The 24,915-nt window shown below is 42.8% G+C and overlaps 1 pseudogene; it reads left to right on the forward strand.

Moving 5' to 3' along the window:
- The first annotated feature begins 7,923 nt into the window (after positions 1 to 7,923).
- Positions 7,924 to 9,804, forward strand: LOC129483979 (exonuclease GOR-like; annotated as a pseudogene).
- Positions 9,805 to 24,915: the final 15,111 nt, after the last annotated feature.

The raw sequence follows: 24,915 nt of genomic DNA on the forward strand, positions 1-24,915 counted from the left end.
AGACCCAAGGTCATTGCATTTACTTGTTCTTATGACTAAGCATGAAAAAACTGGCAATGTATCTCCTCCCCAAGGTGGAGATCCTGCTTTGTTACTGTTACTCTACACGTGGTTTTAACACTTACTAAGGAGTTACAAAATGCACAGGACCTCTGAAACCTGACAGACACAGTAACCTGTGAAGTGTTTAGCTGTAGGTGGGAACTGAGCTCAACCTGAGGGTACAGAGGAACAGAGTATGTGCTCTGCCTAAGGGTATTCACATTGCCCCAGGGGAAAAGAAGGTACAGACAAAAGCAAGACCTGTAAACGCGATTCAGCTTGCCTCTGGCCTTCTTATTAGCCCTGATTAAAACAAGGAAATTCCATAAACTAGGGCTTCACCTTCAGTGGACTGGATCTCCTGGTAGATCTAGAAGCTCATAGGTAAATAGAAAGAAAGGTGCTGTTCACTTCGCTGCTTCATCAGGGACTTGACCATTAACCTCCTTCCTTTATAGAAATTCCACTATACAACCTTCACCCATACAGGGAGAATCAAAATATAAGGCAAGTGGAGGTGGTATGGGCTTTGACTTTACTTATGTAAAATAGTAATAAAAAGGTAGCACAGTAATAATTTCAGCAGCAACAATGGCAATGTTAATTTGGAGAAAAAAGATAAATATAAATAAATCTCTTTGGCTTAAATTGTGGTCACTATGTTATAATGAAGACAGGTTTAATGCTCATGCATTTTGTTTAATATACGTATTCCAAATGTCATTCTAAATTCAAAATTGTGTTTGTATAGATCATAAAACATAAAAAAGACCTGTGTTCATAAATTGGGCATGTGTACCTAATGTGGGCCACATATGGACCTAATGCCCGTATATATCAAATCTTTCATGCTTCAGATGGATGAACAAAGACAGAGAGATGGATCTATTTATTCCAAGTGATAAAACATGTTAGAGTTGGAGCCGAAGCCAAACCTTACGATCTCTGCCTATTTATACCCTTCTCCCTTTTCTAAGGAGTTTCTCTTCTAAGGTGTGACAGTAGATAGAACTATATTCTTTGCAAAATTGCTTTTAAAAACTGACAAGGTAATACATACAACTTGAATACAAACAATGCAGATATCTATGAAGTAAATTTAAATTAAAAGTAAAATTATTCCCTTTGCTCACTCTTGGTCACACACCCTAGGCCGTACCACTTTAACAACTTTGTGTGGATTCCTGCAGAGTTCTCATGTGCATACAAAACATATACAGGCTGGGCACGGTGGCTCAGGCCTGTAATCCCGCTACTTTGGGAGGCCGAGGCAGGTGGATCATTTGAGTTCAGGAGTTCGAGACCAGCCTGGCCAACATGGTGAAACCCCATCTCTACTAAAATTACAAAAATTATCTGGGCATGGTGGCAGGCACCTATAGTCCCAGCTACTCAGGAGGCTGAGACAGGAGAATCGCTTGAACTCAGGAGGTGGAGGTTGCAACGAGCCGAGATCACGCCACTGCACTAGAGCCTGGGTGACAGAGTGAGACTCTCTCTGAAGAAAAAAAAAAAAAAAAAAATATATATATATATATATATATATATATATGTATACAATACGTTTATACTTATTTAATTCTAGCTTGTTGTCACCAAAATTGGATTCTATGTTTGCAATTTGATTTTTTCCTCCAATAACATGTCATGCTCATCCTTCCAGTTGTAGACAGCTTATTATTTATGTGCAGAGCACCCCATGGTAGGTGAGCCATAAGTTATTTTCACCGTTTCTCTATTGATAGTTTGGTTGCCACTGATTTTTGGCTAGTACAAAAATATGTCAGTGTACATCTTTCTTGTATGTCCTTTATCACGTGTGTTAATATTTCTATAGCGGAGGTTCCTAAATGTGGAATGTCTAGGCCAAAGTGTTTCTGCCTGTGTAAATTTTGGTTGTAAAATTTGGTATATTCCACCAAATTGCCATCAAAAAAGCAAAGAAAAGAATGTGTCAGTCTACAGCCTAGCAAAAGTGAATGCAAGAGCTCTCTCTAACACCGAGTGCCATCGAGGATGGCATTTGTACTACTCCTTTGTATTTACAGGAAGCAAGTTCCCAGATCTTAACAGGAACTAAAATAAACAGAAAGGGGAAACTGATTGAGCCAGTTTGAGAGGGAAAGGTGCAGCAGTGGCCTTAGAGATCTCTACCACCAGGAACTTCAAGGTCACCAGAGTGCAATCATGCTCCTTCTCCACACCTTTCTGCATGTCAGCTGCATTAGCTCAGTGGGCTTCTCCATGGGCCCCTCTTCCCAGTTTCAAAGAAATGAGACACACTTCTGAGTTCATGTACTACTAAGTTCCATTAGCAAATAGTAGAAGAGGCTTCTTCCTCCTACCATTAGTTTGAAAAGCCCTAGGGAAAATTCTGATTGGCCAGTTTGCATCACAGGCTCACCACTTAGAACCATTATGGTGTGTGTGTTTATGTGTGTGATCACACACACGAGTGTGAAGTACTGTGCTTGCATCAGTTGAACGTGTGTGCCCTGCCAACTCCTGTGCTTGATACTTACAAAAGGCAGAAAATAAATGTTGGATTGGCTGCTTTGTTGGATATTTTATATCTATGTTGGATATTTTACATACATGTCTGTGTGTGCCTAACTAAAATAAACCGGTCATTTGAATGATTACATTACCATGAAGCTGGAAATTTACATGATTAATTTACCTTTAAACTGGTCGTTTAGACTACTGAATTATTAATTTATCCTTTGGAATTGTAGTTCAGCTTTTTACATGTAAAATAATTTTTGTTTGTTTTTGTTTTTTTGAGATGAAGTCTCACACTGTCAGTAAGGCTGGAGTGCAGTGGTGGGATCTTGGATGATCCTCTTGTCTCTGCCTCCCAAAATGCTGAGATTACAGGCCTCAGCCACCGTGCCCAGCCGTAAAATAATTTTAAAGTTATTCAGATGTTTAAACAACTGCCATGGACAGCATCTCTTAGCCTAAAACGTGTTCTCTAAAGGTTTGTTACAAGTTTAGATTGAAGAAATCACTGCAGACTCATAGTAGAAAGACTTTTGTGACCGACCTTCTGAAGCCTAATTCTGTCAGCTCATCATTCTGTGACCAACTTTCTTCCATTGAAGGCGAGAAGAAGATGTGATCCTTTGAAGGAGAAGGGGCACTCTGGTTTTCACAATTTTCACCTTTTCTGCTCTGGTTTCTCCCTATCATTGTGGTTTTATCTGCCTTTGGTCTTTGATGTTGGTGACCTACAGATGGGGTTTTGGAGTGTATGCCCTTTTGTTGATGTTGATGGTATTTTTCTGTTTGTTAGTTTTCCGTCTAACAGTCGGGTCCCACAGCTGTAGATCTGTTGGAGTTTGCTGGAGGTCCACTCCACACCTTGTTTCCCGAGGTTGGTGGGAGGGTAAACTAGTTCAACCATACTGGAAGACAGTGTGGTGATTGCTCAAGGATCTAGAGCTAAAATACCATTTGACCCAGCAAATCATTTACTGGGTATATACCCAAAGGATTATAAATCATGCTACTATAAAGACAGATGTACATGTATGTTTAATGTGGCACGATTCACAAAGCAAAGACTTGCAACCAACCCAAATGTCCATCAACGATAGACTGGATTAAGAAAATGCGGCACATATACACCATGGAATACTATGCAGCCATCAAAAAGGATAAGTTCATGTCCTTTGCAGGGACATGGATGAAGCTAGAAACCATCATTCAGAGCAAACTATCACAAGGATAAAAAACTAAACACTCCATGTTCTCACTCATAGGTGGGAATTGAACAATGAAAACACGTGGACACAGGGTGGGGAACATCACACAATGGGGCCTGTCATGGGGTGGAGGGTGGTGGAAGGGATAGCATTGGGAGAAATAGCTAATGTAAATGAAGAGATGATGGGTACAGGTGGCCAGCGTGGCACATGTATACCTATGGAATAAGCCTTTTTTATTGTATGTTATTCCATTTAAGTTTTATAATGTATTTAAGTTTTGATTTTAAATAGACCAGTGAAAATTATGTATATTTATGGTTTACAATGTGAGGCTTCATACATGTATACATTGTGGAATGACCAAATCCAACTAATTAACACACTCGTTTCCTCGCATCCTGATTTTATTGTGATGAGAATACGTTTTAAATCTACTCCCACAGCTCTTCTCAAGTAGACAAAACATAGTTATTCACTGTAGTCGCCGTGCTGCTCAGTAGATCTCTAGAAATATTCCTGTCTGAAATTTGGTATCATTTGACTAACATCTCCCCGACCCATCCCTGGCACCTGCCTCGGGTAACCACCGTTCTGCTCTCTATAGCTATGAGTTCAACGATGTTACGTTCCTCGTGTCAGTCAGGTCACGCATAATTCAACTTTCTGTGCTCTGTTTTTAAAACGTTATTATGTATTTATTTACGTTTTGAGACAGGGTCTCACTCCGTCAACCAGGCTGGAGTACAGTGACACCAACACGGCTCACCACGGCCTCCACCTCCTGGGTTCAAGAGATCCTCCCACTTGAGTCTCCTGAGTAGCTAGGACTACAGGCGTCCAACACCACACCTGTCTAATGTTTGTATATTTTTTGTAGAGATGGGGTTTCACCACGTCGCCCAGTTTGTTCTCCAACTCCTGGGCTCAAGTGCTCCACCTGCCTTGCACCCCCAAAGTGCTGGGATTACAGTCACGAGCCACCATGCCTGGCCATTGCTTTATTTCACTCACTGTAACATCCTGTAGACTCATTCATGTTGCAAAAGATATGATTTCTTTCCTTTTTGAGGCTTCATAGTATTCTATAGGGTATATATAACAGTTTTAGTGTTGTCGTTTTGCTTTGTTTTGAGACAGCGTTTCGCTCTTGTCGCACAGGTTGGGGTGCAGTGACTTGATATCAGCTCACTAGATCCCCGGCCTCCCAGGTTCAAGTGAGTCTCCTGCCTCAGCTGAGATCAGAAAGGCAGAACATGCCTCCCGGGTTCAAGTGATTCTCCTACCTCAGCTGAGATAAAGAGGCAGAATTACCATGCCCAGCTAACTGTGTGTCTCTAGTACAGATGGGGTTAAACCATGTTGGCCAGGCTGGTCTTGAACTCCTGACCTCAAATGATCAGCCATGCTTGGCCTCCCAGTGTACTGGCTTTACAGGTGTGAGCCACTGCGCGCTGGGCCTCATTGTGGTTTTAATTTGCAACACTGGTTTGTAGTGAGAGACTGGACGAATTAGTTGGGTTGTAGGCCTTAAGAGGCAATTAGGTAAACATCAGGAAAACAGCAATGTACTCAGAAGAGAATAGTTTTACAGCACCCAAGAGAAGTGAAACATCTGTAGTAGTCATAGAAATGTAATGAAAATGTAAGTGAGGCACTATATAAATCACTACATTTTTCAGAAACACTCTTCCCAATTCTGACAAAAGTGTGGTATTTTGAGGCAGCTTTGAATTGATAAAATTCGTATTTGAAATAGGTATTGATATATGTCAATTGTCACGGAAACCTTTATGTCCTTGTATTGAGGCATCTCAAGGTTGCATAATGTGTCTAAGTAAACTGCCCAAAAGAACCTAAATCAAATATACAAAAAATTATTTCCCCACTAGTAGTTTTTATTATACCTTAAGCTGTAGGGTGCGTGTGCCCAAAGAGCTCGCTTCTTCCATAGGTATCCATGTTCCATGCTGACCTGCTGCACCCAACATCTCATCATTTAAGTTAGGTGTTTCTGCCAATGCTATCCCTGACCCCACCCTCCACCCCGTGACAGGCCCCAGTGTGTAACGTTCCCCACCCTGTGTCCGAGTGTTCTCATTGTTCAATTCCCACCTACGAGTGAGAACACGGGGTGTTTGGTTTTCTGTCCTTGTGACAGTTTGCTCAGAATGATGGTTTCCAGCTCCACCCATGTCCCTGCAAAGGACATGAACTTATCCTTTTTGGTGGCTGCATAGAAATCCATGGTGTTTATGTGCCACATTTCCTTAATGTAGTCTATCATCGTCGATGGACAATTGGGTTGGGTTCCAAGTCATTGCCTTCTGAATAGTGCTGCCATAAACATACGTGTGCATGTGTCTTTACACTAGCATGATTTATAAGCCTTCGGGTGTATACCCGGTAATGGGGACGCTGGGTCAAATGGTATGTCTAGTTCTAGATCCTTGAGGAATGGCCACAATGTCTTCCACCATGTTTGAACTAGTTTACACTCCCACCAACCTAGGCAAACAGGGTCTGGAATGCACCTCCAGCAAACTCCAAAAGATCTGCAGCTGAGGGACCTGACTCTTAGAAGTAAAACTAATAAACAGAAAGGAACAGCATCAGCATCAGCTAAAAGGACATACACTCCATAACCCCATGGGCAGGTCACCAGCATCAATGAGCAAAGGTAGGGAAAACCGCAAAGATGGGGAGGAGTCAGAGCAGAAAAGCGGAACACTCTCCAAGCCAGAGGGCCTCTTCTGCTCCAGAGTCTCGCTCTGCCCCCCAGGCTGGAGTGCAGTGGCGCCATCTCGGCTCACTGCAACCTCTGACTCCTGGGTTCAGTTCCCCTACCTCAGCATCGGAGTTGCGGGGATTCTCGTCACCCGCCATCATGCCCAGCTGATGTTCGCATTTTTCGTTTGCATTTTAGACAGGATCGTGATCCCACCTGTTTAAAATTTCCACTGAAACTCTGCTCGTGAGTACAGCTGATCTGTGCACAATGGTTTCAACAGCATTTGCTTTTCGTAGCCACTGCAGGATTCACCTTTCGTATCTTCTCATCTCCTGTTAAAACAAGCTATACATTGGTCAACGGCTGATTCCTTTGGGGCAGCGTCCTTATAAGCTTTTCCTAAAACCTCAGTGACTTCTTTGTTATTCCGCCCGAGTTCACCATATATTTGATGTTTGTTCTTGCTGCAATTTTAGCGGAATTCACGTTGCTCTGATAGGAGCCCTTTTCAACCGATGTCTCATCCTTCTTAGTGCCTCAGTCTAGATCTAGTTCAGGAAGGTTCAAACAAGTTAGTACAAGTTAATTTTACTGCAAACAAATTGAAATCCATGCATTGATTTTCAGCATGTACATTTTCTATGAAGTTTTTGAAGACCCCGTGTGTTGAACGTTGCCCACGTCCTGGGAGAGAAGTGGTTGCGGTCCGCTTCCTGTCCTCAAGCTGCCCACGGTGGAGGAGTGCACAGAGCAGGGAAAGGCAAGCCCAGACAGATCCTGCCCACTAGCAGGCAGCAGCAGAAGGCTGGCCCAGTCCCGGCTCCGTGGGGGTGCTGTGTGGGCCCGAGCAAGTTGACCAACCTCCCTGAAACTCAATGTGTGGCTATGTGTCTCACTTCCACAAGCCATTATGGTACTGCTGAGCAGGGACAGCTAATCACCTCAGGAAAAGCAAGCTAGCTCCAAGGTTAGCAACCAGGAGTTCGGGTTGCTTCCATTAGCAGACCCTGAGCCCCCCCGCAAGCTGGAGTCTGGTGGAAGATGAGGTTCAGTGTGATTGGATGGAAGTAGCAACGTAATGAAGGACAAGTCCCACCCTCTCTCACAGAAGAGGCCTGTGCGTATATAAAGGCGGTGCACATCCGCTGCGGCACTCACTGAAGCTGCCAGTTGGGAGAGGAGCAGAGCCACGCAGGTGCCCCCGAAGGCAGTGAGATGTTGCTAGCCACATCTCCCTGCTGGTTCCCACCTGGCTATCCAGAAGCGAAGAAGGCGGTCGAGGAGGCGGCCCTCGGGGCTAAAGAATTCCCAATGCCCTGTCATCAGCCTGCCCAGAGCTTCAGGCTCTGAGTGCCCCAGATGTACAAGCAGGCCTCATCATCTGTGGGGATCCAGACGGAGCCCGAGAATACTTGTCCCGCTGTGCCCCCTGCGTGGCCCGAGATGGTGACGGAGGCTTGGTGCTTCCCTGCACAGTGGGGATCGGCCTGCTGCCTGCCAGCCGACCCAAAGCTGGCAGAGAGACACTACGCAGTCTGCATCTCAGCCCCCAGGGAGAGGAAGAGGATCGCCCACTCTCACAGCCCTTGCTTGGCCACTGGTGCCACAGATGCCAAGAGAACCCGGGTGGCCAGCAGAAGCCAACGCTCCAATGGCTCCAAGGTCGGCAGACAGCCACGGAAGGGGCGCAACAGGTCGGGGATGGCAGACAAGACCTCCACCACCATCAGCTCTAAGCGGATCATCCGTCGTCCATCCTTAGCTCGTTTGGAGAAACCCATTATCCTCCGAAGTTCGGGGTGCCAAGTCCCCACCGTCATCCGCCGAGGCTATCTCCAACTATTCACCAAAGAGTGTCTCAAGTTCTGCGACTCCAAGCAGGAGGCCGAGGAGAAGGCGCTGAACGAGGAGAAGGCGGCCTAGGACTGCAGCCCCAACAAGAAGGTGTACCTCAATGTGATCCTGAACACCCTCAAGAGTCTGAAGGGCCTGACCCCCAGCTCCATGCCCGGCCTCAGCTGGGCCGCCCTGTACAGCCACCTCCAGGAGTTCCTGCTCACCCAGGACCAGCTCAAGGAGAACGACTACCCCTTCCCGCACCCCAAGCAGCCCGGAGGCGCAGTCCTCTTTACTGGCCAGGGGAAGGGGCCCGGCGACTCGTCCTGCAGGGTCTGCTGCCGTTGTGGCACCGAGTACCTGGTGTCCTCCTCCGGCCACTGTGTACGCGACCAGTTGTGTTATTATCACTGGGGGCGGGTCCGCTCGAGCCAAGTGGCTGGAGGCCGGGTTAGCCAGTACACCTGCTGTGCAGCGGCTCCTGGCTCCGTGGGCTGCCAGGTGGCAAAGCAGCACGTGGGGGACGGCCGCAAGGACAGCCTCGATGGCTTCGTGAAGACCTTGGAGAAAGAGTGTTCCACAGACGCTTATCCAGGGATCTACGCCTTGGACTGTGAGATGTGCTACACCACACACGGCCTGGAGCTGACCCGCGTCACTGTGGTGGACGCTGACATGCGAGTGGTGTACGACACCTTCGTCAAGCCCGACAACGAGATCGTGGACTACAAAACCAGGTTTTCCAGAGTGACCAGGGCCGACGTCGCCAACACGAACATCACGTTGCCCAAAGTCCAAGCCATCCTGCTGAGCTTTTTCAGCGCCCAAACCATCCTCATCGGGCACAGCCTGGAGAGCGATCTGCTGGCCCTGAAGCTCATCCACAGCACCGTGGTGGACACGGCCGTGCTCTTCCCGCACTACCTGGGTTTCCCCTACAAGCGCTCCCTCAGGAATCTCGCGGCCGACTACCTGGGACACATCATCCAGGACAGCCAGGACGGGCACAACTCCAGCGAGGACGCAAACGCCTGCCTGCAGCTGGTGATGTGGAAGGTCCGACAGCGCGCCCAGATCCAGCGATGCCAGCGGTCCGCCTCTCCCGCCGCCCTGGCCTGTCCTTAGCCCCAGGCCGCTTCCAAAACCGCCCTCAATCCTGAGATCTAAACCTGTCCACCTCGCCGCAAAGCGAAAGAAACGGAAGCAGCCGGCGGTAGGACAGGGCCAAAAGCCCAGATGAACCCCGACCCCCGACTCCCAGGCCCCCGGAGTGCCTGCCCCCGGCCGTCGCCCCTGTCCCCATCCATCTGCCCCTCCCGGACATCTGTCCTTCCACCAATGGGCTCCCCGAGGCCCGAGCCCCCTCTCCCAGTCCCCCGAGTCCTTGCCGCGGCCCCTCGCGCCTGTCCCCATCCCTCCGTCCCTCCCAGACCTTTGGCCTTCTACCACTCGCCTCCCTTAGCCCACCTGAACCTCCATGGCCTCTGAGAAAAAGTCGAGCCCCCTGACACAACAGCCTCCTGACAGTCTTCTGTCCTGGGCATCTTCCCCTTCTGTGGGACTTTCTGAACCCCCCTCCCCCACCCGATTTTTCCCCTACACCCGGGGCTGGCGCCCAATCAATCTTGGTATGAATTTAAACATTGAAAATTAAAAACATTTAAAAGCAAAGCTGAAAGTCCTCAGCTTCTCCATGAGCGCTTAGCTGTTTTTCGGTAGAGCCACCACAGTGAGGTGGGTGAAACACTTAGGCTCTAGAATTACACATCTGAGTTCACATTCCAATTCCACCACTTAGAAGCTTTGTAACACTGGACAAATAGCTTCTGCGCGCTTCTGGTTTTTGATCTCCAGAGTGTGATCAGGAGGTCATGGTGAGGAATGAACGAAGCAACACACGGACAGCCTTAAAACGATGGCACATAGTAGGTTTTCAATTAAGTGTCCAAGTGGATTCTTCCACCCAGACCAATCAACTACAATGTCTCAATCACTCAGTCAACTTACAACTGGAATCCAAGAGAGAACGAACCATCATGCCTCTCTAAATTCACGTTTCTCTTTTGAGTCTGCATTGAGAGATGACACACTAAGTAGCTAGTTTTGGTGGAGTGGCTGATTTGATAAATGTGCGTGTGGGGGGCTGGGGGGTGTGTCTGTATACATAACTAAATTAAACTGAGAATCAGAATGCTTTCATTACCATTAATTTACTTTGTGTTTATAAGCCCACACACCCATATATACACACACACTAACTGTCCAGAGCAAGGAGTTAGTGAACAACTGGATGTCCACTCTGTCAGACACGTTTCGGGAAGCACTGAAGTGGGACGTTTCTGATTGATTTTACCACTCCTCGAAGTTTATTTTCCTTTATGACTTAGACTCCTTCTGTGGAGATTTAACAAATAAAAGTCTTTTTTGTTGTATGTTATATCATTTAAGTTTTATAATGTATTTAAGTTTCCATTTTAAATAGACCAGTGAAAATTATATATATTTGTGGTGTACAGCGTGAGGCTTCATATATGTATACACTGTGGAATGACCAAATCAAGCTAACTAACACACTCGTTTCCTCGCATCCTGATTTTATTGTGATGAGAATACGTTTAAAATCTACTCCCACATCTATTTTCAAGTAGACAATACTTAGTTATTCACTGTAGTCGCCGTGCCGCTCAGTAGATCTCTAAAAACATTCCTGTCTGAAATTTCGTATCAATTGACCAACATCTCCCCAAACCCTCCCTGGCACCTGAATCGGGTAACCACCGTTATGCTCTCTGCAGCTATGATTTCAACGATGTTACGTTCCTCGTATCAGTCAGGTCACGCATTATTCGACTTTCTGTGCTCGCTTTTTAAAAATGTATTTTGTATTTATTTACTTGTTGAGACAGGGTCTCACTCTGTCAACCAGGCTGGAGTACAGAGATACCAACACGGCTCACCACGGCCTCCACCTCCCGGGTTCAAGAGATCCTCCCACTTGAGTCTCCTGAGTAGCTAGCACTACAGGCATAAATGCCATAGCATTTAGGGCATAGAATGTGCAAATTTTGCTTTGAAAATTGGATTGATAGAAGTTGGTCTTACATTTGGCTCTCAGTGTGTAAGTTTTCAAAACGCTTTTAATATCTGTGGTTAGCGTTTTATTTGTCTTGTAGATAATATTAATCATCTCTATATTTTATTAGAAGTTACAAGCAAAAGTGTCCTTGTGACTTTACGTTTCCTGGTGAATTAACTTCTTGATAGAACAATTTTTGCTTATTTACAGATGGCTATGCATGTTTTCTTTCTTTCTTTCCATTTATTTATTTATTTATTTATTTATTTTGCAGTGGATATTACTCTCCATCATAATGAAGCCATCAGTCATATCTTTCAATGTGGAGATTTGAGAAGCATTTGTATTGGATGTGACCGTCAAAATGCACCCCATATCACTGCAATACCTACAAGTTTTCTTGCATGGGGTGCTCAGACTTTCACCTCTGGCAAATATTACTGGGAGGTCCATGTGGTGGACTCTTGGAATTGGGCTTTTGGTGTCTGTAATAAGTATTGGCAAGGGAAGAATCGGAATGGCGATATATATGGAGAGGAGGGACTCTTTAGTCTTGGGTGTGTTAAGAACGACATTCAGTGCAGTCTATTTACTACCTCCCCAATTACACTGCAATATGTCCCAAGACCTACCAGACATGTAGGATTATTCCTGGATTGTGAAGCTAGAACTGTGAGTGAGCTTTGTTGATGTTAATCAAAGCTCCCCTATACACACCATCCCTAATTGCCCCCTTCTCACCTCCTCTCAGGCCTTTCTTTTGCTGTATTCACCTCTGACCTGAGACAAATCGGAAATGTGTTCATCTGCTGTGGGAACCCCTTTATCCCAGAAAGCCCTCTTCCTTGTGCCTTATCAAACAGGAAAAATAGGTTCTGTTCTATGTCTTGAATTGCATCCTAATGTTATTAACACTCATTTATTGTGTTACTATCAAATGCGGTAAAAACACTAAAAGTATATGTGTTGGTTCTTTATTAATTAATTTCTGAAAAATCATTATTCATGATCATGGCATAAAATATATTCTCTGTTTTCTCTTTTCGTCACTTCTGACTGCCACTGAGTGAAATAATAGATGACAGACATGTCTGAATGAAGTTAAAATCAGTGGAAGGCAGTCGGGATCTTTCACTTCATGCAAGAACTTGGAGTGAAGTCTCAATGATAACTGCGAAATGTTTTTCTTTCTCTTTATCTAACTATATGGCACTTATCCATCATGTTTCATTGTACTAATCTATCCCTTGAGTTAATATCATTTGACCTTCCATGCTGGGCTTCATTTTGGAATTCTCACCACATATATAAATAATCCCGCATTATTAGTGCGCTCTTCTACATTGAAATACACAAGGTGATCAGAACAATGCTGGATTCATTGAATTTTTTTTAAAAAAGTAACTAAATATTGACTCCTACCTCAAAACACACACAGTCATTTCCAAATAGATTCAAGTCCTGAAGGTAAGGGGAACATGATACAGTATTCTCATAAGCCTTTCTTAACGAGGACAGAAATTAACAATTAAAAAAAATTAGTTGGTTTACATTAATGATGACTTCTGTGTTTCAAAAAACGTGATACAAGAATTGAAATGCAAACCATTAGTGGAGAAAGATATTCACCCGAACATATATAAAATAAAATACAATACATGTGCATGATGAATACTGAAAATGTATTTTAAGTATTTTTCCAGATTCTTCCAGATTGGCATAGAATAAACTTGGATGGCAGAGTCAATGATGAGATTTGCTGTGAAAGTGGGAAACTATTTTTTGGAGGACAGTAGTAATGCTGTGAACTTATGTAAACAACCAAGTATTCAGTAGCAACTAAAATGTGTCTCCGTAAGATTATTTTACAGATGCGTATCTGAAATCTGAAATTTGGGAGAACATTCTACTAGTGTTCTCTAGGGAGAAAATACAACTGGAAGGAAGAAGGGAGGGAAGATGAAGGAGAGAGAAACAGAATGTATTTGAGAGAAAATGCTATTTAGACTAAAATAGAATACTGCAGATACCACCACAAAGTGGTTAAGGTGTGTCTTATGGAGCAGAGATGGCAGAAAATACCACAGTAAAGAGATCTACAATTGGATTGTTAGTTCTGGATTTATTCTGTCAATGTTGTGGCTTCTAAACACATCAGTAATCTCCTTTGATCCATGTGCTAATTAACAACCAACACTCTGCCCCCTCTCCCAGATTCTTTCATTGTTTTAAACCCGATCTAATTCTAATCCAGCAGGTCACTGCAACAAACAATCACCTAAGAATTTTAAAAATATTTTTGATGAACTAGTGAATATACCTCATTCTCAACACAAATACTGTTTGAGAGGAAAAGTCGATGGTATTTAAAGCCATTTAAGTGCATCCACACATGCAGAGATATACATATATATGTATATATTTATGTATCTGAGTTAATTGCATCAGTTAGAGTGGCTACCTGGATTAGGATTACATTGGGCTTTGCTGATGAAAGAATTCCTAATGTTGTTTGGTTACCTTGTAATACCTATATGAATATATTAACCCTGTAATTTTATTACTGGAGAAAGTCCCTTAGATGTAATCAAGGATGATTGTATAGGGATGCGTATTGTTGCACTCTTTCCAATCATGAAAGAGAGAAAAATAAACATACTGTAATGTGGAAATTGTTTAGAAAATTAGAATGCATTTTACTAAACCCTGTAAAAACAAACACCATTTATATGCATCGATATATTGATACTAACAGACTTTCTTTTATCTCTTACGTGACTGTAGTTCCCATTTTTCACTAGTATTTTTATTATAGACACAGACATAGTATTTTATTACGGATGGCTATAGAAACAAAAATAATTCCTTCTACAGAGGGTATAAAAATTATATATAATTAAATATTATATATTACATATTATATATTATAGGTAAATATATATTTATATTTTATATAAAATATGCATTATATATAAAATATTATATTTTTATTTACATGTTATATTATATGTTTTATATTATAAATATAATATAACTATAATAATTATAAATATAAATATATTATAAAATATAAATAATATTTATATTATAAAATATAAATATTTATATATTTATATTTTATATAATATATTTTATATATAATATAAGTAATTACATATATATAATATAGGGACTTGATTAGTTTCTGCTAGTGTGAAGACAAGTCATATCATATCTAGGGGCCATGATGATAGGAGCAGTAAGAGGATTTCTTGCATTGTGATGAGTGCATATAAGTTAAACGAGCCACTTATCAGTAGAATTGATAGCAAGATAATGACTAGGGTTACTTCTTATGAAATTGTTTGAGCGACAACTTGTAATGCGCCAATTTGTGCATAATTTGAATTTAATTGCTCATCCTGATCATAGAATGGAATAGACGGCTAGGCTTGATATGGTTAGTAAAAATAGGAGGCCTATATTAAAATTAATTAGACGATCTGGTATAGGGAGAGGTGTTCACAATAGGAGAGCGATAGAAAAGGACAGGGTTGGAGCAATAACATAAAGGGCAATAGTAGATGTTGAGGGCCATAGGGGTTCTTTGCTGAAAAGTGTTACTGTGTCAGCGAATGGTTGAAGCAGTCCCTAAGAGCTTACAATGTTAGGCCCTTTGCGTAGTTGTATGTAGCCTGAGTTTTCGTTAAGTGAGTGATTTAAAATCAATGCCGATAATAATGATAATAATTATTAAATGGTTATATTAATGATAAAAATAAAATTATTAATATTAATTATTAATAATGACTGATATTAACAATTGATACTGATCTTATTAATTAGAAAACAATAATATTGGGTACCAATAATTAATATTAATAATAATATGAAAACTTTTTGTTAGCAATTGTTTCTCAATATTGATATTGGTAATTAATATTAATGTTAATAATAAATAAGTAATAATTAACAATCATATCACTCCTAATACCGCAGTGGGTGTACACCCACCTATGATATTGTTCCTAACGTCCAGGGAGGGAGAGAGCATGGTATTACTTTCAATATCACAGTAGGTGTACACCCACCCGGTGTTATTGATCTGAATATCCAGGGGGTGGAGTATGACGTTACTCCCAATACAGCAGTGGGTGTACATCCACCCGGTGATATTGCTCCTAATATTCACAGAAGAAGAGAATGATATTACTCCCAGTACCGCAGGGAGTATACGCCCCTTCTGTGATATCGTTCCTAATATCCGGAGGGGGAGAGGGTGATATTACTCCCAATATCCCAGGCTGTGCCCACCCACCCTGTGATGTTGTTGCTAATAATATCCAGGAAGGGAGAGGATGATATGACTCCCCATACAGCAGCAGCTGAACACCCACCCTGGGATATTATTCCTAATATCCATGGAGGGTAGAGGCTGATATTACTCCCAATATCGCAGGGGGTGTACATCCATTCTGTGATGCTGTTTTTAATACTCAAAGGCGGAGAAGCTGATATTACTCCCAATTTCACAGAAAGTGTACAAACCCGTGTGATATTGTTCCTACTTCCGAAGAAGAGTAGATGATATTACTTCCCATGTCGGAGGAGGTGTACACCCACTCTGTGATATTTTTCCTAATATGCAGGGTGGGAGAGGATAACATTATTTTTAATAGCACAGGATGTGTACAGCCCCCTGTGATATTGTCCTTAATATTCCAAGGCAGAGAGGATATTACTCCCAATATCGCGGAAAGTGTACATCACCCCAGTGATATTGTTCCCACGATCCAGGAGAGAAGAGGATGATATGACTTTCAGTATCACATGGGGTGGACACGCCCCCAGTGATACTGTTTTGAATTTCAACGTGGGAGAGGATGGTATTACTCCCAATATCGCAGGTGGTATAAACACTTCTTTGATATTGTTCCTAATATTCAGGGGTGGAGAGGATGTTGACACTCCCTACATTGCAGACGGTGTACACCCATCTGTGATATTGTTCATAATTTCTGGTGGGGGTGGATGATATTACTCACAACATGGTAAACACGCTGTGTGCCCACCGTGGGTCATGATATCCAGGGAGGGAGAGGAGGGTGATATTACTCCCCATATCGCGGGGGGTGTCCACCCCGCCTGTCATACTCTTTCTTATATGCAAGGGGGAGGGTATGATATTACTACCAATATCAAAGACCTGTACAGCCCCCCTTGTGAGATTGTTCCTAATATCCACGCTGGGAGAGGATATTACTCCCAATATCACAGAGGGTGTGCACCCCACCTGTGATATTGTTCCTACTATCCAGAATAAGAGAGAATGATATTACTCCCAATAGTGCCGGGGTGTACACCCACCCCCCCATGATATTGTTCCTAATATCCAGGGAGGGAGAGCATGATATTAATAACTGCCAATATCGCTATGGATGTACACCCACACTGTGATATTGCTCCTAATATCCAGGGGGTAGAGTATGACATTACTCCCAACATAGCAGTGGGTGTACATCCACCCGGGGATATTGCTCCTGATATTCATGGAAGGAGAAAATGATATTACTCCCAATATCACAGGGAGTGTACGCCCCTTCTGTGATATTGTTCCTAATATCCGGAGGGCGAGAGGATGATATTACAGTCAATATCGCAGGCTGCTCACACCCACCCTGCGATATTGTCCCTAATATCCAGGAAAAGAGAGGATATGACTCCCCATGTAGCAGGAGGTGTAAACCCACCTTGAGATATTGTTCCTAATATTCATGGAGGGAAAGAGCCCGATATTACTCCCAATATCTCAGGGGCTGTACATCCCCCCTGTGATATTTCTCTTAATATTCAAAGGCGGAGAGGATGATATTACTCTCAGTCTCAAAGAAAGTGTACCCTCTCGAGTGATATTGTTCCCAATATCCAGAAGGGGAGAAGATGATGTTACTACTCATATTGCAGAAGGTGTACACCCACTCTGTGATATTTTTCCTAATATGCAGGTTGGGGAGAGGATAATATTATTGCCAATATCGCAGAGAGTGTAGACCCGCCCTGTGACATTGCCCTTAATATTCAAATCAGAGAGGATGCTATTACTCCCAATATTGCAGAAAACGTACACCTCCCATTAATATTGGTCCCATGATCCAGGAGAAAAGAGGATGATATTACTTTCAATATCACAGGGAGTGTCCACGCCCCCAGTGATATTGTTCCTAAATTCAACGTGGGAGAGGATGATACTACACCCAATGCTGCTGTGGGTAGAAACACTCCTGTGATACTGTTGTTAATATCCAGGGAGAAGAGGATGCTAATACTGCAAATCGTGCAGAGGATGTAAACCCGTCTATGATATAGTTGGTAGTCTCCAGAGGTGGAGAAGTTATTACTCACAATAACGTAAACACGCCGTGTGTCCACTGTGGATCGTAATATCCTGGGGGGGAGAAGCGGGGTGACATTACTCCCTACACCACGGGAGCTGCCCGCCCCCCTGCGATGTGGATCATAATATACAGGCGGGGAGAGGGGAGTGATAGTACTCCACTACTAGGATTTTACCTCTACTGCCACACTTGGATAACACCCTGGGACATTATTACCCATATTCTAGGAGGATGGCCCTACCAAAATCACAGGGGGTGTACACCCTGCTATATTATTCTTAATATTGTAGGGGAATGTTCATCCTGATGTCACAGGACTGTACACACTGTGATATTATTCACAATATCCTAGCGGGACATTAATAATAATGTCACAGTGTGTGTACACCTTGTGGTATTATTCGTAATATCCTAAGGGGAGGTTACTTTTATTGTCACACGGCGTGTGTTCCCTTTGATATTCGTAATGTCCTAGAGGGATTTTACTCCTTATGTCACAGGGTTTGTCCACCTTATCAAATTACTCGTATTATCTTTATAAGATGTTACTCCCTATATCACAGGGGGTGTACACTCTGTTGATATTATCATAATATTCTAGGGAAATGTTACTTTTAATGTCGCAGAGGGTGTACACCTTGTGAAATTATTCGTTATAATTTTGTGGGATGTTACTCCTAATGTCACACGGGGCGTACACACAGTGTAATATTCTATGGAAATGTTACTCGTAAATCACAGGTCCTGTACACCCTTTAATATTTTTTGTAATATTCTAGGAAAACGTTACTATGAACGTCACAGGGCATATACACCCTGTCATAAAATTCGTAATATACTAGCGGGAGTTCACTAGTAATTTCACAATGCATGTACACCCTTTGATATTATTATCTGAAAGAGATATTATTACTGATGTCCCAACGCATGTACATTCTCTGAATTTATTCGCTTTATCCTCAGGGGATATTATTTCTAATGTCACACGGAGTATACTTCCTGCGTTATTTTTCATAATATCCTAGGGGAATTTTACTTTTAATGACACAGGGGGTGTACACATTGTGATATTCTTCGTAGTATTCTAGAAAGATATTATTCCTCAGGTCACAGGGGATGTACACCCTGTGATATTATTCATACTATCATAGGGGACGTTACTCCAAATGTCACAGAAGGTGTAAACACTGTGATATTACTTGAAATGTGTCAGGGAAATGTACTCGTAATGTCAAAGGGCATGTACATCATGTGTGCACTGCCCCTGTGATGTTCTTTGAAATATTCTCGAGGGATGTTAATCCTAATATGACATATGCTGTTAACTATGTGTGGACACCTTTGCGGTATTATTCCTAACATACTAGAAGGATGTAACTCCTAACATCACGTGGGGTATATGCCACGTGTGTACACATCCTGTGATATTATTCATAATACCTTAGGGAGATATTCATAATTTTACAATTATTTACGTAATATTTTAGCGGGATGATATCCCTAAACTCACAGGAGATGTAAACACAGCGATATTATTCAGAATATTCCAGGGGGATGTTACTCCTAATGTCACAGGTGTGTATACCCTGTGATATTATTCACACTATACTAGTGGGATATTACTACTAATGTCACCTTCTCTGTGTACACCTTCTGAATATTATTCCTAATATCCTAGGAGGATGTTGCTCCTAACATCACAAGGGTGTACACCCTGTGTTATTATTAGTAATATTCCTGGGGGATTTTACTTTTAAAATTACATGAGGTGCCAACCCTGTGATCTCATTCGTAATATCCAAGGAAGAGGTTACTCCTAATGTCACATGGGGTCTACCCTGTGGGATATTATTTGTAATACCCTAAAGGGACGTTATCTTAATGTCATAGGGTGTGTACACCTATTGATACTATTTGTAATATCCTAAGGAGATATGGCTTTAAAAATCACAGTGGGTGTTCACACATGATGTACACCATGTGATATTGTTCACAATATCCCAGGGAGGTATAACTTTTAATATCACAGCAGGTGTTCTCTATGTGTGTACATCCTGTGATACTATTCATAATATTTTAGGAAAAATGACTCTTAATATCGCAGTGGGTGTACACACTGTGATATTATTCGTCATATCCTGGAAGTATATTACTCCTATTGGCACAGGGGTTTAACATCCTGTGACATTATTCGTGGTAATCCAGGAGGATGATTTTCCTAAAGTCGCAGGGTGTGTACACCCTGTGATATTATTTGCAATATTCTTGGGGGATGTTACTCCTAATGTCACAAATGTGTACACCCTGTGATATTATTCACAATATACTAGCTGGATATTGTTACTAATGTAACAATGCATGTAAACCTTGTGATATTATTTGTAATATCCTAAGGGGATGTTACTCCTATTGTCACAGGGGGTGTGTTTTCTGTGCTGTGATTCCTAGTATCCCAGGGGGATGTTACTCCTACCATACAAATTTTGTGCACTTTGTTATATTATTCATCATATCCTAGAGTGATGTTACTTTTCATGTCAAGGGGGTGTACATCCTGTGATGTTATTCCTCACATTCTAGGAAGAGGTTAACTCCGAATATCACAGGGGGTGTAAAATCTGTGAAGTTATTCGTAATAGTTTCGGAGAATGTTACTCCTAATGTCACACGGGGTGTACAAACAGTGATATTATTTGTGAGGTTTTTTGGGTATTTCACTCCTAATATCACAGGGGCTGTACACTCTGTCATATTATTTGTAATATCCTAAAGAAATGTTACCACTAATGTCACAGACGGTGTATACCGTGTGGTATTGTTCCCAATATTGTGGGGTGATGTTACTCCTAATGTCACAGAAGGTGTTCACACTCTGATAATATTCGTAATATCCTAAAAGGATGTTACTACTGATGTCACCATGCGTGTACACAATCTGATATTATTTCTTATATCCTCGGGTGATGTTACTTCTTATGTCACTGGGGGTGTACTCCCTGTGATATTTTTCATAATATCCTAGGTGGATGTTACTTCTACTGTCACAGGGGGTGTACCTTTTGCGATATTATTCATAATATTTTAGAAAGATGATACTCCTAATGTCACAGAGGGTGTACACCCTGTGAAGTTATTCCTAATAGTTTTGGGGGCTGTTACTCCTAATGTCACCCGTGGTGTATACACAGGGATATTATTCATAGTATTTTATGGAAATGTTACTCCTAATATCACAGGGGCTGTACATCTTGTAATATTATTCATAATATCCTAAAGAAACGTTACCTCTAATGTCACAGGGAATGTACACCGTGTGATATTGTTCCCAACAATGTAGGGGGATGTTACTCCTAATATCACAGGGGGTGTTCACAATATGACAATTTTCATAATATCCTTAATGGATGTTACTGCTAATGTCACAATACGTGTACATCCTCTGTATTTGTTCGTTATATCCTTGGGGGAGGTTACTCCTACTGTCACACGGGGTATACTTCCTGTGATATTATTCCTAATACCCTAGGTGGATGTTACTCCTAATGCCACAGGGGCTGTACATTTTGTGATGTTATTTGCATTATCCAAGAAAGATATTACGCCTCAGGTCACAGGGGATGTACACCCTGTGATATTATTTGTACTATCCAGGGGACATTACTCCAAATGTCACAGAAGGTGTACACTCTCCGATATTACTCGTAATGTGTCAGGGAAATGTACTCCTAATGTCACAGGGCATGTACGTTACGTGTGCACACCCCCTGTGATATTATTTGTAATATTTTCGAGGCACGTTAATCCTAATATTACATACGCTGTTATCCATGTGTGAACACTTTTGTGGTATTATTCCTAACATACTAGAAGGATGTAACTCCTAACATCACATGGGGTATAAGCCATGTGTGTACACATTCTGTGATATTATTCATAATATCTTAGGCAGATGCTGCTCCTCATTTTACAAGCTATGTAAATTAGGTGTGTACATCCCCTCTGATATTATTTGTAATACTCTAGGGGAATGTTGCTGCTAATGTCACAAGGGGAGTACATCATGCGTATGACATGTATATTAGATTTTTACACTACTTTCCAGGAGTCAATCAATTTTGTCAATCAATTCACTATTCTTGTTGCCCAAAAGAGTAGAGATAATCACAGATCACAGATCTGTCTAGCATTAGCTAAGGACATTTTATTACAGAGACGGATGCATGTGTGTGCCTGCGCATGTGTGTGTGTGTAATTCAATCATAAATCGAAGGTTTAAGCGTTGTGTGGGTGGAAGATAATTCATTCTGACTTCTGGCTTCAGAGTCCATGTTTATTGCGAGAAAAGAGGGTCACGCTGGGAAGAATAGTAGCCCTGTGCCCTCCAGAACTGCAGCATGCTTGGGAATTGTGAGGCTTCCTGCCTTCCAGGAGATTTTGGAACTGGGAAGATGTCACCAGTGACTAGCACAGTACCACCTTCCTTACATCTGCCTGTCATCCCTCCTCAGGGCATCCAAATGTGGCCCTCTCCTTAACTTCTTCCTCTGCTTCTCTTCTCACAACCCTGGGATCTGAGCACTCTCTTTACCTCTGCACAGTATCTACTTAGGGAAGCCCCAGCACCTGCTGCAGTCAGGGCCGCAGCCCTGAGCTGAGTCTAGTAGAAATTTTGTGAACTAAACATAGAGCAAGAAATGTAAATTAGTGCACCCACTATGGAAAACAGTCTAGAGATTTCTCAAAGAACTGAACACGGAGCTACCTTTTGATACAATTATCTCATTACTGAGTATATACTCAAAAGAAAATACATCATTCTACTGAAAAGACACATACCCTCCTATGTTGATGGCTGCACTATTCAAAATAGCACAGACCTAATCAACCCAGGAGTGCATCAATGGTAGACTGTATCAATAAAATATGCTACATATACACCATGGAATACTATACAGTTGTAAAAGGAATGAAATCACATCCTTTACAACAATGTGGATGTAGCTGGAGGCCTTAATTCTAAGCAAATTCACACAGGATAGAAAGCCAAATGCTGTATGTTCTCACTTACTTGGGGGAGCTAAATATTGAACACACATAGACATCAATATGGGAAAAGTAGACTCTGTGGACTACTTGAGGGTGGCGGGAGAAGGAGGGGTTAAAAAAATACCGACTGGGGGCGGTCTCTGCAGCCTGCCTTGCCTGTCTCTCTCTGGGATCGCTCCTCCTCCTGCTCCTCTCCTGCTTCTGCTGGGCCTTATGACCACCTGATTACCTGTAGGCAGGCCTCCATTCAGAGTCGCATTGCCACAGTGATGGGTCCTGTCACTCCGCACCCCACCCCCAACCCAGTTACCCTCCCCTGAGCCCTGGTTCCCTGTTGAGGTCATTCAGTGCAAGGAGAGATGGGACCTCGCGGCCCGCTCTCCCCACCAGCGCTACTGCCCTGGCGCGGGAGGCACCACACCCTCCTCTGCCCCATGCCTGGCCTGAAGGGGCCCCTTCAGATCACAGCCGCCACCACAGCCGCTGCCTCACACCGGAGGGCATGACACAGGGGTGGCTTTCCCAGCTGGCTGCCACACGGGAGCGCTAGATGCTTAGCCGGCCCCGTGGAGAGACCTAAAATCAAGGCATGACTTAACAGCTTATTTTGTAAGAGAAAAGCTCAACCCAAAGGCAGATTGTTAGTTTGGACTTTATTGCAAGCAGAACTGCTATGATGTGCTTTTAGCACTGAAGTGAGTTCCAGGCTAAGAAGAGTAAGTGGCTTCTCTGCTTTCCCTCCCAAGCACAAGTGTATTCACCTTGCAGACTTGAATCACTGAAGATGTAAGCCAGCTGTTACTCTCATTTTGGGAGACACCCTGTGGGCAGCATGAAGACTGTCCCTGATGGATGTCTTTAGTAAGCAGGAAGGAGTCAAGGTTAAAGAATGTGTTTGCTTAGCCTGGACTACAGTATTTTGGAAAATGAACCAAGGCTTGGGTTTTGCTCTTGAAGCCTGTCCTGCCTGCTTCTATAATCTGGCGCTCTGCATCCACATCTTGGCCCTTTATGGACACCACCATCTGGACTATTACTCTTACGATTCTCTGCTCTTTTGGGAGTTCAGACGTGGCACCTTATATCACTTCTGAGCTACCCTCTGCCATCCAGAAACGTAGTGGACCTGTAGAACTATATTGTTCTGCTAAACCTGTGACCACTCACATCTCAAGGTCGCATAATGAAAAAAATAGAATAGAAACATGGAATATATTAAGATTCATCAGGAGACTTTGACAATTTCTTTCTCTTAGCTCCTCCCTTTTGGGTTACTGCCAATGCATTTTCAACAGTAGGTCAATGTTGTTGTAAGTGGCCCTGGAGCAGTATCCACAGCAGTTCTTGGTGATTTTGATTCATCCACAAAGCATTTTATCACAGCAAAATAATAAAGGTGCTGGTTTCATTGGCTGCAGGGTACCAGAGAGTAACCCCAAAGCTGAGGTGTGCGCTAAAATCCAGGGGAAGAGGCTGAAGCATTCCACAAAGAATCACTTAAACCCTCCACAAGTACATCTTTAGATTTTGAATGTATCCTTAGAGGACAAGGGATCATACAAATGTGCAGCTTATAATCCGGCCACACATGAATTAAAAGTTGAACCCATTGGCCAAAGCTCCTTGTGAGTCACCTTTCTTCAGATGATTTTGGCATTCTTCCCCTGCTCGTTCACAGATATTAGCTGTTCATTCACATAGCCCTGTACCTTTGGAGTGTGTGTTTAGTGGGGTCCTGGCTCCTCAAGTGTGTTGGCTAAAGAACAGGCAGGATATTGCCCCGGGAAGCAACTGGAGAAGGTTGTATTCTCATCTTGCCATAGATAGCATTGACCCAGTGGACTCTGGAAACGATTCCTGCATGGCGGGAGACAACTCTGGAGATGTAAAATATGTGGCATACATGGTTAATGTACATTAACATGCTCCTACTCTAAGGGACTACAAGATCAGACAGTGTCTCTATTTTCCACAGAACACTTTATCTCTGATGTTTGTAGGAACCCAGCTGCCAACCATAACTTGTTTCATAATGCACGGCCTAATCATCCTTCCTCAAGACATTGAACTGCAGGAAATTGACTGAAATTCATTGGGGTTATT

This window comes from Symphalangus syndactylus, chromosome 6 (assembly GCF_028878055.3).
Source record: "Symphalangus syndactylus isolate Jambi chromosome 6, NHGRI_mSymSyn1-v2.1_pri, whole genome shotgun sequence".
NCBI classification, from domain to species: domain Eukaryota; kingdom Metazoa; phylum Chordata; class Mammalia; order Primates; family Hylobatidae; genus Symphalangus; species Symphalangus syndactylus.